Source organism: Dermacentor albipictus, unplaced genomic scaffold, assembly GCF_038994185.2.
Source record: "Dermacentor albipictus isolate Rhodes 1998 colony unplaced genomic scaffold, USDA_Dalb.pri_finalv2 scaffold_14, whole genome shotgun sequence".
In the NCBI taxonomy this organism is placed as follows: Eukaryota; Metazoa; Arthropoda; class Arachnida; order Ixodida; family Ixodidae; genus Dermacentor; species Dermacentor albipictus.
The window spans coordinates 4,890,354-4,905,981 of NW_027225568.1; the positions used below are offsets into that span (position 1 = coordinate 4,890,354).

At 43.8% G+C, this 15,628-nt stretch overlaps 1 protein-coding gene and 1 long non-coding RNA gene across 5 annotated transcripts in view; one reads left to right on the forward strand and one right to left on the reverse strand.

Moving 5' to 3' along the window:
* Window positions 1-15,628, forward strand: part of LOC139051747 (uncharacterized) — a 193,317-nt gene that overhangs the window by 133,917 nt on the left and 43,772 nt on the right. Inside the window, exon 2 of the long non-coding RNA XR_011509522.1 lies at window positions 5,145-5,315. This is a non-coding gene — a long non-coding RNA (uncharacterized lncRNA). The remainder of the gene's footprint in view (window positions 1-5,144; window positions 5,316-15,628) is intronic.
* LOC139051745 (uncharacterized) overlaps window positions 1-15,628 on the reverse strand; it is a 185,912-nt gene that overhangs the window by 130,458 nt on the left and 39,826 nt on the right. The gene's annotated exons all lie outside the window — the stretch shown is intronic.

The window sequence follows — 15,628 nt, forward strand, 5'->3', positions numbered from 1 at the left end:
ACCTGTCGCTACCTCACCGTCATATTTCGCAAGTCGCTGGCATCCTCTACAGCACCCTCATCCTGGAAAATGGCTCAAGTTCTTCCTTTATTCAAGGCCGGTGACAAACACGTCTTATCTAATTATCGACCAATTTCTATAACCTCTCATTCTTGTAAAATGTTAGAGCATATTATTTACAAACACATTATGGAATACCTTGAGTCACATAAATTACTAACTAATTTCCAGCACGGCTTCAGACGTGGGTTCAGCACATTAACACAGCTAAGTGAATTTACACATGACATTTGTATTAACCTCGACACCGGCAACCAAATTGACGCAATCTTCATTGACTTTTCAAAGGCATTTGATACAGTGATTCATACGAAATTAATGTATAAACTTGACGCCATCCTTAATAATCCCCACATTCTCAGCTGGATTTCTAGTTTTCTTTCCGATCGATCTCAATTTGTGTCCTTTAACAGAGCTAATTCCAGGGTGACAGAGGTGCCTTCAGGAGTACCACAAGGTTCCGTGCTGGGTCCGTTGCTTTTTTTGATCTTCATAAACGATTTGCCTCATCACATAACCTCAAATATACGTTTGTATGCTGATGACTGTGTATTGTATCATAAAATTTCCTCCTTTGATGACCATTTACAGCTTCAAAAATCATTTTCTAATTTTAGCTCTTGGTGCGATACCTGGCAAATGACAATTAACGTCCGTAAAACCGTTGTTATGACTTTCACTAATAAAACGACCCCTTCCGCTTTTACTTACAAAGTTAATAATACTCCAATTCAGAGCGTTAGTGAATACAAATACCTTGGTGTTGTTTTCACACCCAGTATGTCTTGGTCGAAGCACATAGATTTAATAACCTCAAAAGCCCTGAAAAAGTTAGGCTATCTGCGCCGCACATTGACCACAGCCCCAAGAGATACTAAACTACTCATGTATAAATCACTAATCCGGCCTATACTCGATTATGCTTCTCCCGTCTGGAATCCACACAAACAGTGCCACATTGATCAAATTGAGGCCATCCAAAAGAAAGCGATCCGCTTCATATGTCGTAGGTACGATAGGGATTTTTCGCCGTATACCGCGCTTTCATCCCTAGGCTTAGAACAGCTCTCAGATCGCCGACGCACGGAATCACTAAAGTTTTTGTATTGCGTTATTAACTCTTCTTGCCGTATATCTTCGCATAACTACCTAACTCCTGCGAAACCATCTAATACTAGAAGTCACCATCACCTAAACATCTCACCTTATTTCGCCCGTACGGACACATTTAAATACAGTTTATTTCCCCGTGCAATCGAGTACTGGAATTCCTTGCCTGGTGCTACTCGTTCTCTACCTTTAAACTTATTCTTGGCGCCCATTGAATAGTTTTGGTTTGTGTTTGTTTGTATTGTTCGTATTGGGCCTGTATTGTTTACTATTTTCATTTTCTCTGCCTTTCACACCCACTCCTGCAATAGCCCGCTCGGGCTGCAGTATGTACAAATAAATAAATAAATAAACAAATAAATAAATATAAACCGAGCTGGTGGGGTTGAGCAGGTCGTTGTGAGTGACTGGCGATACTTCAGCTTTTTCCATTTTTTCGCGATGAAAAGCTGGTTTCTTCTAAGCGAAAGGTCGACCTAAGTGAGGTCATTAGAGGTCTGCATGCTCACTGCATCTGCTGCAACGTTTTGACCTGCCGTGTTTTGCCACACATTCTGGCAGGGTACCGAGTGCGCGCACACTCAGCAGCGACTCTGCATGCTGAGGCGGAATGTCAAACGGAGAAGGGTAAAACAGGCTCCCTGACTGTAATTTTTCGCGCGAAGTGAATAGCAGACGGACGCATATTTTGCTGGCGATGCGCGCGGAGCTCGTGTTTCCATCAGAATCGCACCGTTTGCTACCGTACAAACTAATTTGGTCCCGTGCCTTGCCAGCAGTGAACCTGCGAGCGCAAGAAAGTTCCGGTCTAGAGACGCAAAGTGTGCGGTAGTTTTGCACGCCCTAAATTTTTTATATTTTTTTGAATGGATGGATGGATGCAAAACTTTAATAAGGTCCTGAAGTACGCGACTCAGCGCGCTGAGGGCCGCTCCCACGTTGGGACAGTCAGGCCATGCCAGACCGCCGCATCGTGGGCCCTCTGGACAGCCCATAGTTGCGCCCCGGCATCGGGGCTCTTGATAGCGGAGAGCCATTTGTCCTCATTGATTTCTTCTGTGCCTCGTAACGAGGGGCAACGCCAGAGCATATGGTCTAGGCTAGCGATGTCATTGCAGTGCCTGCAAGAACTAGTGGCATAGGCGCCGGGATAAATTTTGTGGAAAGCCCAGCCCGGCTTTATATTTTTTTGAAGGACAAGTGGGAAGTAAACTAGCTTGCGCACTACCCACTGCAAGTATTTGTAGCAGAGCGATTATGTACTACGCTATACAGATAAAAGTTACGGACAGACTTTTACTACACTTTATCTCTTGATCAAAAGCAGAAAATTAGGCGGATTTGCCACCGTCAGTGTAACACCAAAACAAAATTTTGTGCCAGCACGCTGTATATGTTTACAAACACAAACATGTAAAAGAAAAAAAAAAGAGAACTAGCGCACTCCCTATCCTGTGTCAGTATCACTACTTTTCCTTAGGGACTCCTTGCGCTTTGTTTTTCTATCTTGTTCCCTCTTCTACTCAAGATTTCGTTTAAATTTTACATTGTTATTCTTTTAGGGCAAGTTTTCAGCTTCCTAAAAGATTCCCCCCAAAAAACCACCTCTGCCGTTCATTTCTCGCCGGGCCATTCGCATATCTTTTCGCCTCCTATCAGCAGACAAATATCTGCAAATAAAAACGTGTTTTAATGTTGGCACAATGTACGAGACTCCTCGTCTCATGTTCTTCCAATTGAACAAATGCGTTTTATGCCTCAAGCAAATATTCTTAAATTTTTGAGTAATATATACGCTACAATATATTTGTAAATTTGCCATTTGTGGCAGACGGAAAACATCTGATTCTGTTCCGCCGCGCTACCACGGCTCACTTTTGTTTTTCTTACCCGCTGTGAGAAATATCGTACAAGCTTCCCCGGCCGGATCTCTGTTTGTAACCAGCAAACTGACGTGTAAAGTGTCGGTAACGACCAGCCAACGGTTTGTGAGTAATTTTTTTTCTTTTCTCTCGCGGCACAAGAAGACCGACAGCGCCCGCGTAGATTTGCGATCACATATAGCATTGTTGTGTTAGCCGATAGCAATATCAGCGGCAGCAGATGCGAGTCATCACTTCTGCTGCCGGTCACGGTCAGGCACACCGCGGCAGGAAGCCTGCGCTTAAAGATGCGCTGTGATGGCACAGTCATGCGTAGTCATACACAAAAGTGCGAAAGTCAAGGTTTTCGTCAATGCAGCGTGCCTGCATTTGTTCGCACTTCATTAACCGGCACTTGCTTGCGTCTATAATATTATAGCAAAAGCATTATTTGCCCAATCAGGCAGGAAAACCGGCGTTTTTGTACGCAACGAGTGCTAATAAACATCATCATCAGTGACGTTATGAGCGCCTTTTATGACGCCAGCAGTAATACGGAATTAAAACAAGAACAAGTTTTAGTAAGGTGACGTAAGCTGGAGAGAGAGAGAGACGTTTAGTAATTGAAAAAAAAAGCGCATATGTTAAAAGGCAGCCCAAGTGGTTTTTCTGGCGAGGTGTCTAAATTAGGCGAATTGTTTCACTCGTTACCAGATAGAGCAACGAGCTGTCGTAGATAGCTTTGCGGTATTCAGGGGTCTCTCTTGGAAGAATCCAGTCGTTTAGCGTAAACACTGAGCTCTGCAGCCCAGCAAGGCAGATTCTTCACAGTGAGGAAAGGCCAGGACATGTCCACAGCAGATGGTGTGCTGTGGCTAGCTCACCAGTACACTTAAGGTGGAGTAAAGTGAATTAGGCTGGCTTAAAGTGTATTAAGGTGAACTAAGGTTGGTACAAATTAGAGGAAGATGGATTAAGGTGAAGAGGTAGAGTTGGGAAGGAGACGTGACAATGTACAACGTCACGTATCATGTATGTAACCAATAAATAAGAGAAGTCATAATACTTTCGCAATAAAATCAAGTAAGGATACTTAAGCGACTGTGACTTAAGCGACTGTGAATCATTTTTGCTTATACCTTCAACCTGCAGGACCAATGGCGCGCTGCAACGAGGAACATGGCGTCTTCTGCGCATTTACAACGCACTGTATGACACGCAAAGTGGACAGTTCAAACAGAACAACAAAGTGCAGTGGGCTCGTTGATAAATTTTCAATAATTGTTTGGCTGATCTTGGCTTAGAAATAACAGTGAGCCCTTTATTCGATCATTGGCGTCAAGCGCGATCTTGCAATCTTGGCGTCCTGATTATGCTATTCTGATGAATTTTCATTTGTTGACGATTACACGTAAAGCGCTAGAAGTCTTTGACCGTACCACTTGTGAAGCCCGGTATGTGCGTCCTGTTTCGAAAAAATTGTGCAGGTGTTTTCGTTCAAAGCTCGGAATAGCACGAATAACGCCTGTGGCTGTCGTACGGAAGGGGAACTCTCAGGGATTGTTAAATTGTAATTCTTGCGCAGCAAATGTACTTGCTCCTTATCTCTGTTTAGTTATGTATTTATTTTTTCCTTACAGAAAGAGTACCTCCGTCGCTTACTCTAAGCTGGTCACATCAGAGGGCCGGAGTTACGCGACCTATATTGGAAAACATTTGGTAGAACCCATCTCACGGCGTTTGTCGATGGTGATGCGCTTAGCATTGAAGCAACCACAAGCCAGACTGAACCAGACTGACGTGAAGACAGACTGGACTCCGAGGAGTGCGAGATAACTTAGACAATTCAACACGTCTTGTGCAATTGCTCGCTATATGCTGTGCAACAACAATAATTTGTACAACATTTGTTAAAGTTTACCAATCAACCTTTATCTAAAAAAAGTTCTATTGGGACTTCGGCAGGATTCTTGTCGGTGTGATGTTCTTAAGGATCTTTTCGAATCCTTGCTTCAAGACTTGAGAGCTTAAAAAGTTTTGCTTTAAAGTTCAACTTCTGTTGTGCCCGTGCTCTCATTTTTCTTGTCTCCTTTCACAAATTTCCTAGTGCAGGATCGCCAACCGTGCCCAGCCTGGTTGCCCTTCCTGTCTCTGTCTGATCATATCCCTCTCTACCGGACGGATGTTCTTGAGAAACGGATCATGGCGCTACATATTCTGAAACGGGCACGGTCAGACAACATGGACATGCAGCGTAATTTGGTATGGCGAATTTGCCCAATGGTAAGTCGCATTGCTATAGATTGGCGTTTCCAAGTTTGTGTGTGTGTATTGCACTATAAAAAAGCCACTCCTAGCTGACATGTTATAGCAAAAGCTGGGGCGGTTCATGTCAGAAATTGCGTAGTAATGACCTGTAAAGGAGATCCTGGTAGATGACTCGCGATTAAGCTTGCCCTCCTCCTGATCTTTAACGGGCACCCACTTCTGAGTACACTAGCTGCCATGTTTGTGTTCCTACTCTTCCAAAGGAATGCAACAGTCGCTCAGGAATTGAACCTATTTTGTCTTCTTCAGCAGAACGCCATAGCCACTGCGCCCCCCGAAGCGGGTAACAGGTGCGAATACCTTAGCGCTACTTATGGCGAGAGCATGACAACACTATAATGTCAGTTTTTTTGTGTGTTTATTCGATGAAATTGAAAATAATGGCAGCTTGTGTCACGGACATTCTCGTGGCAGTGTGACAGAAATTGCGGAACGCCGGAAAAAGGAAATTATGTAACTTCTGCGGCAAGTAGTACGCACTATCATGAGCAATATGGGCGGGTAGACGCGAACGCGTGGCAAATAGCCTCGATGCAGAGTTAGAGCGATACGCCGATGACGCTGTCAAAAACACAGGCGTAAGGCGGACGCTCTTCCGCTAACTCTTGGCACTCCCACCGCGCCTGCGTTTGTCGAAAACGGCAGCTCACGGTTTTCACTGGCCGCCCATAGCCGCTAAGACTGCAGTATCAAACAGCTTTATGAATGTGCGCTGGCGATGTGAAGTTTCGCACTTTATACTTTATAAAGAGACGCATAGCAGGTGTGCCAGCAGTTATTACAACAGCGCCCTCCTTTCCACTTTGTGTCCGACGGCGGCCGCCAGGTATCGCCCATAGAAGGGTTCGAGGCTATCTGACACGCGCTCCTGTGTACAAATTGCTCATATTGTCTGCTCATATTGCTCACGATAGTACACTCCCACACGCTCGCGACCACACATGGGCACCCTCACTGAAGGCGTCCTCACCCTTATCGGCCCTACATCCTCAAGCTATGAAGGTGAGGGAGGTTGACAGTGACGATGCGAGGCTAAATGAGGGAGATGCGATTCATATTGCTGAAGTGCAGAGAAGTCCCTTATACCCGTGTCACACGGGCGTTTGGAAGGCCTTCCAACCGATAGTCAGTTGACTCAAAGGTCAAGTTCGAGCTGCCACACGGGCCGTTTCGAAGGCCGCCGAGTCAATCTCGAGTCAACGGAGCACCTTACAACTCTATCGAAATCTCGATGGCCTTTGAGCAACGGAAGCGGAAACAGCGCGAACATGCCTTCCCGTTCATATTGTGCTCGTACTCACGGTTAGAAAGAACAAATCAAACCAAATGCTCTTAAAATTTTATATATGAGTGTTATTCATTATTCAATAAACTGTTTTGCCACTTAACATGTGCCAACACACACCAGAACGGCAGCCTCATCGAGCGGCGCAAACGTTGCCGCAGTTTCGCTACTCAACAACTTAAAAACTAAACATATATGTATGGCAATGTATAAACAAATTTTTTAAATGTGTAAACAAATATAAAAGAAATTATAGTGCTTGTAAATGGTTTTAATGTTGAACTTTTCGTGACATGAAAACGAAACTAAAGATCCGCAGCGCCACACAATTTTTCGAGAAACGCCTGAACCACTCAACGGCCTTTCAAAAGTACCGTGTAGCAGCGTGATAACTCCTTTGAGTCGATAGAGTTGTGGTGTTTCAAAGGCCGTTGACTGGAAGGCCTTCCAAATGTGCCCGTGTGACACAGGTATTAGATCGTACGCGTGATGCATTTGCGATGTGAAGTTTTGAAGCGCACTGGCAGAAAGCCTCTAGTGCTCAGATGTACGTCGAAGCCCACTTATAACTGACCTCTGTCATAAATGGCTGTTGGTATCAGCTGTAGTTAAATTTAGTGACTGGGAGCTGTAGCATGCGACAAAAATGGGAACAGCGACTGTGACTTTTTGGTGTAACTCCAACGTTTCTTGTTTTTTCCATGATTACCTCACCTAAGCACACTACTTTACCAGAAATAAACATTGCGGAATTCCCCATTTCTTTCTCTGATTATAGAGAAACAAAAACCTGATGTTTGAGGCTTTTCAGGCGTTCATAGCGTTTGTTGACCTAGTTAAGCCAACATCAAAAGGAAGAAAGAAAAACATTACGTTGGTATAGCTAAAGCTAAAGCTAGTGCAGTCAAAACAGATTTGTTTTGCCGTATAGAATCCTGTAAGGGCCGCACCCGTGTAAGGGCCGCGCCCACAAATAGGCAGTTCTAGATTTGGGACGGAAAATTCCTAACGGAGAATTAAGCAATCGCGTTCGGTGCTCTGATGCAGTGCACGCGCATCGTCGAATTTTCGCGCACTGCGTACTTCGCCGTGCCACGATGAGATGATGTTGCGGCTCGGGGTAAGTTTTTTTGTGCATGCATTGAGCTTGCTTCTGTTTTTCTTTTTTATTTGCAGATGTTCTGAGCCCTTAAAAAGTAATTTGCTAGTTATCTTTCTTTGCGTTCTTTTTTCGTGTGCGTGCGTGTGTTTCGTGGAAATTTGGTTTTGTAGCATAGTCAAAGCGTCCGTTCGTTCAACGTGTTTCAACACGTGCAATGGTGTGGGTCGCTAAGTCTTGAAATAGTGGTTTGGAAGTGGCATGACTATTAGCTGTTGTTTTAGTATGCGTGCATTGGTATCAGGAATATTGCTTTGCTAGGACAGTGAGAGCGTGGCCGCATGTTTGAATACGTGCGAACGCGTGTCATGCCTTAAGTGTGTACAGCATTCATTGCTTTTAAAAGATTGGTGATAATTACTTTGTGGCATTTTAAGGATTTAGCTTCTAAGCGTATGATCCTTTGCTAGTAGGCACGTGCTAGAAAGCTTCGGCGTTTGTATTAGAAACAGCCTCGTGCAACACGTGGAAAGAAAGGCGATAAAGTGTGCAGTGTGTGGGGGGTCCCTCAAGGTAGACGAGGGGAAGGATGAGAATGGATAGGAAATCGAGTCAATCCGCAGACACTGTGATGTCGATGCTAGACTAAAGAAAATCGAGGATTTCCAGGATGAGCTTGTGAAACAGGTCGAAGAGCTTAAAAATAAGCTAAATATAGATCGTGATGCACGGAAGGCGATGGAAAAAAAAGATTTCGAGTAGCCGAGGAAAGCCTGAACAGGGCCGCCATCATGAACGAGAGTGGTCGTGATGATAGAACGTCATCTCCCGACGTGACTGGACAGGGAGTATCAACAGAGCACGTGGAATGCGTGCAACGTGGGTTGGGGCTGCTGGCAAGAGCTTCGTCTACCTTGGAACAGCCGCAAAGGAAAAGCAGAAACAAAGGGGTCAATGTGACTTGTCTAGTGTGAATTCCGCAGAAAAGGATGGCAAACGGAAGGAGAACGAAGCCTCGGCAGTAATATAGAGTGAAACGGGGATTATTGCCGGTGAATCAAACTTGGCTAGGTGCTCTTAGGCCATTGTGGAGAGGGTGAAAGGCGTCAAAAGAGTGGCAGTATGGTCATTTCCAGGCGGACATTAGACGCTGTCATGGAGCGAGCAAAAGAAAAGCTCGCGGAAAATGCCCGCGGGCGCAACTTTATAGTAGCAGCAGGTGCGCTAAATGCCGTGTTAAAGAGAAAAGGGGCAGGACTAGCACAGCGCCTGGCGAAGGGGGTAGACGACTTGCACGAGGTGTCCGCTCAGGTGCAGACTGTGGTGTGCGCTGTGCTGGACGTGCCTTTACGTTACAGCAACGTACAAAGAGCTGTTGTGTCTGCAAATGAGGCTATATGGTGACCGAGCAGAGAGAAACGTTTCGAGGTTGTAGAAGAAAATAGGGTAGTGAGAAGGTATGGTGGTTTTCATTGAGATGGGATCTACTTCAATCACAGGCTTGCACGAGATGTGGGCTGGCGACTAGTTGGTAGCGCAGTTGCTTTTTGGGGAGGCCCACAGGCACTCAGGAGGTCAGGGAAGGTAGTAATGAAGGTCCGGAAAATCAGAATAGTATCGCCGTAAATAACAGCAACAGGAGGAAAACAAGAAAGAGAGCTTGCCATGCAATATGCTACATAAACATGCTGGGCAGCAGAAGAAAGAAAATGTGGTTAGAGATTGAGGAGCAGTTAAACAAAGAACAGATAGGTGTGTATGCGGTTACATAAACGCACTTTAACTACTTAGAAGAGCCACAAATGATTAAGAATTATGTTTGGAAAGGGCACAACAGAACTAAATCTGGACGAAAGTAAGGCATAGGAATGCTCGTAGATCAAGGAGCCAAATGAGAAAGAGTAAATTCAGAGTGTCTAGAGTATCTTTGGTTATCAGGCACAGTGAGTGAAAAGAAAACTTTGCTGCGCGTAACGTATTTGTGGACCGGGAATAATTGCAGAGAGAAGAATTAAGATTTAGTCGAATGCCTAAGGGCTCATATTAGGAGTTGCGGAATTTATTCTATTAGATTACATGAACGCCCACGTACAGGATCTAGGTGGTTATTCCGACAACAACGAGTAGATCGTTGTGAGCAACACAATCTCGTCATCGTGAATACAGGGCCTACGTGTGATGGGCAGACCACGTGCGAAGTGGGAAACTGGCAATCGGTCATTGATTACTGTCGGATGACAGAAGGAATATATGATAAGGTGAGAGAAAATGTCGTTGACGGGGAAGGGTAAATCTCCGATGGATGCAAAAGTGGGGGGCGCCGAGGTTGCGCAATTTCAAGTTTTGGAGACGCGTTGAAGAAAGAGGCAGCAGAAGCGTGTGGTCCCCCAAGTTCGCGCCGTTCACGCCAACACTGTGACTGCGAGTGTTCGCGGTCTTTGAGTGAGATCTGTTCATGTTTACAAGTGCGCGCGTGACCCCGTGTTTGCTAAATTAATTAGAAATCGAATGTTTACTGCAATTGATGCATCCGATGAAACTACGAACCTTGCTTCTCGTAGTTGTCTAATACATTGCTATGGCTATCAAGGCTTCGCCTTTCGAGCGAAACTACATCATTATTGTTTTTTAATTTCCAAAGGGGCTTAAAAGGAGTGTTGTGTGCGCTAATGTTTCTCCCTGGTCGTAGAACGCAAGGCACAGCGGTAGCGTAGTGGCTTTGGCGTTGCGCTGCTGAGTTCGAGGTCACGGGTCCAATCACAACCGCGACGGCCGCATTCCAATGGGTGCAGAATGCAAGAACGTTCGTATACCGTGCATTCCGTGCACGTTAAATATTCCGAACTGCTGAAAATGAATCTGCATTTCCCCATTGCCGCGTGCTTTAGAATAATATATTGGTTTTGGAATTTAAATGTTGAAAATATAATTTTACGTCGCGAATCTACATTTACAATCGACGCTGTTGAGTGCATCTGCTGAACTTAATTTATCTCGATGCTGGGCTCAGTTTAGTAGCCAATACTTTTTCTTAGATTTACTTTTGGTCAGAATCCAGTGTGGCGAGTTCAGGTCTTCCTTACCACAAACACCCAATTATGCGATTTCAACTGACATGGTCAAGGAAAATCAACATTTAGAGTTAGAAGACATTGCAGAACATGACAAGAACGAAAGAGTGAGACACTGCATTAAAATCAGGGCACAAACCCTAAGGGGCGGCCTAAAGCCAGAAGAAAGCATAAAGCCAAAAGAAATTATCTGGTAATTCTTCTGCATTATAATCTTTCTCTCGTCCACACTAATCTCGAGTTACTGAGTCACGATCTTTCAGGAGGACCCTTCACAAGCCATTGGAGTCAACTGACTCATGCAGGAGGGTTAGTCATTATTCTGGGACTCTCCTCACGCAAAAAGGAGTCTTATCAAAAAAAAAAGAAGGGTTAGGTTGCTTTGACTCCCTTTTGACCCGTTTTTTTCTTAGAGCGTACAAGTCATCGCCGAACTAGAGAAAGCATCATGAGAGCGCAGGCAGGCAAAGAAGACGCAGTTGCCACGGGAAGAATTATCCAGGAAATAGGAAATATACCGGGAGAAATATATGTATGGTTCAAATACTGATTCAAGCAAAGATAAACGGTGGAAGTGAATATTGGTTGTCAGAAATACGTGCAAAAAAGAAGGCCAAACAAAGAATATTCAAGAACCACATAAAATTATTAGGAAGGAAGTCTGGAACAATGCAACAACATATCCTAGACGAAGATGTAAACAATGTGGAAGGGGATGCGGCATTAAATTACATGCGAAAAATGACAGCGGAATCTTTCCAAGGCAGGGACGAGGTTCTATTTGAGGAAAAAAAACGAGCCTGAGAGAGAACTAGCGGGGGGAAAAGAGCCGGTGCTGACAAATTTCAACTGGAAGAAAGCCGCAGAGAAAATTCCTAAGCGCACAGCTACAGCGCAGACAAGGTCACCATTACGCTGATAAATGAACTAGGACCAAAAAAGTAAGGAAGCTCTGTTGAAAGCAGTAGAAAAGACCTTAAAAGATAAACGAATACTAGACACTGGGTGACAAAGTAGAATACATTTATTTATAACGGTAAGAAGGAAAAGGGTAGAATTCATTCATATAGACCGTTATACATACAGGTTAACAATGCAGGTAATTAAATTGAAGCTGCAAACATGGGCAGAGAATAATTACATATTGGGAGAACTTAAGAATGGCTTCAGCATCGGTAAGCGTCTGGATGATAACTTATTTGTCCTTACTTAGTGTATTTAAAGACCCGGAAAAGAAAGGAGACCACCATATGGGGCATTTTTATACAATACTGGAGCGCATGATAACGTAAACACCAACATATTGCGGGATTTATTCATTTATTTATTTATTTTCAATACTGCCAGTCCCATCAGGGGCCATAGCAGGTGGACATACAGAAATGAAAGACATGGTAATAAACGTGCACATACAAATTGCGTGTCAATAAGCCAAACAAGGAACGTAAAGGAACAAGGTAAGAATACATAAAAGAAACAAATATAGATAACACATTTCTAGGAGACATGCGCAGCAATACCGATAACACATCATGAAAAAAACAGCAAACGGGAACAAAAATAACAGTAAACACCCTCAAGATAATAAGCATGGCTTACAAGAATTGCAAAGCATATTATGTGAATGAGACTGCGTTACTGATTACTAGATATGGATTCCAGCCGTGATGTGAACTGAGATAATGAGTCTGCAGAAATGACTGACGGATCGAGGCGATTCCATTCCCTTATCACGAGGGGGAAATAAGAGTACATGAATGTGTCATTATGGCATGAATATTCTGTTAAAGCGTGTGCATGTTTATGTCTCGATGATCGTGACTGCGAAAAGCATATGTATTTTGTTAGGTCAATCTTATAATAATTGTGAATCAAGTTAAATAAAAATTTTAGCCGTGCTTGCTTCGCCCTTGATGAGAGCGTCCCTAAACCCGATATAGCCGCAAGGTTAGTGGGTGAATCTGTACGTTTGTACTTGTTGTGAATAAACCACAGCGCTTTTCGCTGTACTTTTTCCAGTTTTGTTATGTTAGTTACTGAGTGGGGAAACCGAACTGTGTTAACGTACTCCAAAACCGGTCTAACGAAAGTAGTATACGCGAGAAGCTTAGTCGACGTTGGTGCGAGGCGGAGACATCTTCGAAGATAAAATAGCTTGCGTAATGCCTTCGAGGTCACGTTGGCAGTGTGCGCGTCCCATCTCAGGTCAGAAGTTAGTGTGATGCCTAAGTATTTATGCTGGTGAACTTTCATTAGCATTGTGCCGTTAATAAAGTATGGAAAGTCGTAAGGTTGTTTTTTTTTGTTACCGTCATGCAAACTGATTTAGTTGTGTTTATCGTCATTTGCCATTTTTTGCACCATTCATTTAGCTGGTCTAGTGAGTTGCTAAGCGAAACATGATCTTCGTAGGGGTTAATTGTTTGGTAGAGGATTCAGTCATCAGCAAACAGTTTGATGTTACAGTCAATATTTCTGGTTATGTCATTAATGAGAATTAAAAATAACAGTGGCCCCAACACGGCTCCTTGGGGGACGCCTGATGTGACAGGCACTGTCGCAGATTCCACATGCTGAAATAGTAGGAATTGTGTCCGGTTTGTTAAGAAATCTGTTAACCAGTCTAAAATTTCCCCATCCCCAATAAAACCTCGCAATTTTGTTAATAATGTACTGTGACATACGCGATCAAATGCTTTGGAAAGGTCTAATAATATTATATCAGTCTGGCTACAGTTATTGATGTTAAATGCGAGGTCATGCACAACTTCCGTAAGCTGCGTGACGGTTGACAATCCATGGCGGAATCCGTGCTGGTGTGGCGTTAATAAGTTGTGAGTGTGAAGAAAGTTTGTTAGGTGTTTAAGGATGATATGCTCGAGCATCTTGCAAGCGGTGCTAGTAAGATATATTGGTCGATAATTAGAGGGCAATGAGGTGTCTTCTGTTTTTCGTATTGGGATGATTTTCGCATTTTTCCAATCGTCGGGTAAGGATGACTGTGATAGGGATTTTCGAAATATGAGGCCCAAGTATCGGCTGCACCACTCTGCGTATCTCTTTAGAAAATGGTTTGGAATGTCATCTGGTCCGCATGATTTTTTAGGGTCAAGGGTGAGCAACATGTTAAGGATACCCGCGTCAGATATGATTAAAGGATCGATGCGCGATGTTGAACTGCTACTCAAGTCTGACAGGTTACTGTCATCTTTTGTGAAGTTCGAGTGAAAATAGTTATTGTACGCATTAGCGTTGTAAGTTTTTTCCTCAGGAGACAAGTCCGATAACGTGTCTTTAGTAGGGCGGAAGTGGTTCCAGAATCGCTGAGGGCTGTTTGTCAGAATGTTAGGCAGCGTTACATGAAAATAATGTTCCTTAGCTTCTTTGGCTGTCTGTCGAAAATGTGCTACTGCGCGGGCTAGTTTGCTAGTTTTGGATGGGCATGATCCATGATTTTTAATAGAGTTACGTATCCTTTTTACATGACATTTCGCGTGGATAACTTCCCGAGTTATCCATGGGCTTGTTCTTTGTGGTCGCTTGTTTTTTAACGGAACATAGTTACACAGTAGCAAACCATATTCTTAAAATGAAGCCAGGCTGTGTTCACACCGACTGACGGGTCGAAGGTTATTTCAGTGAACGCTTGAAATTCGTGCGCAACGTGGGTTAGTATGCTGGCGTCATCCGCCTTCTCGAAGTTGGTTACTATAGACGTACTACAACGCGTTCTTATAGAGCAGTCCAGAGGCAACAAGCATAGCGGTATGTTGTGATCTGAAATGCCTTCAATAATTTCTGTCGGTGCTTGGTGCCCAGAAAAATTATCACTGATTAGTATAAGGTCAAGGATATTGTTTGCTGAACCTTGCTTACGCGTCGGTTCTAGGATTATTTGGTGAAGGTTAAATGATAACATTAGGTCAAACAGAATTTCTGAAGCAGATGATGTGTGCTGCATAGTTACCCAGTCTGGAAGGGAAGGCATCTGCAACGACTTTATACAGCTTTTGGGAGATTTTTACCTAGAAAATGAGTTTGCGTTGAATGCGAAAGGATGAGGAGCGGAGAGCAAGTTGATATTAAAAAGTGACTGAGACAGGTGTGCCTTCTATCTCCGCTGCTGTTTATGATATACATGGTGAGGATGGAGAGGGCACCACAGGGAAGCAATAACGGGTTTACACTTTCATACAAACGAGTGGGAACAATAGTTTAGCAGCAGCTTCCAGGTTTGTTTTATGCGGACGACATTGTGTTGCTAGCTAACAACCGTAGTGATATGCAACGTCTGGCTAATATCTGTGGACAGGAAGGCGACAATTTAGGCATGAAATTTAGCGTTAAAAATCTGGTATTATCGTATTCAATGAAAACTGTGAGCAGACTGACAATACAGGTCCAGGAAATACCTCGCGTAAAAGAGCATAAATACCTTTGTATACGGATAAACGAAGGCAGTAGATACGTATATGGAAACACAGGAAAAAACAATAACAGCAATGGGGAAGAGAAATGAGGCCATAATGAAACACAGAGCACTATGGGGATACAATATGAATGAGGTGCTCCGGGCTATGTGGAACTGTGTAATCGTTCTAGGTCTTACGTTTGGAAGTGTGGTGGTTTGCTTGAAGTCAGGGGTTCAATCACGACTCGATAGCAACGAAAACTCAGTGGGACGCCACGCATTGGGAGTTGACGAGAAGACTACAAATGAAGTTGTGCAGGGTATTAGGGCTTGGTGAAATTTTGAATTGAGGGAAACTCTGGAGTGAAATTGATTATGAAGAAAGACTGAGGAATACAGAAG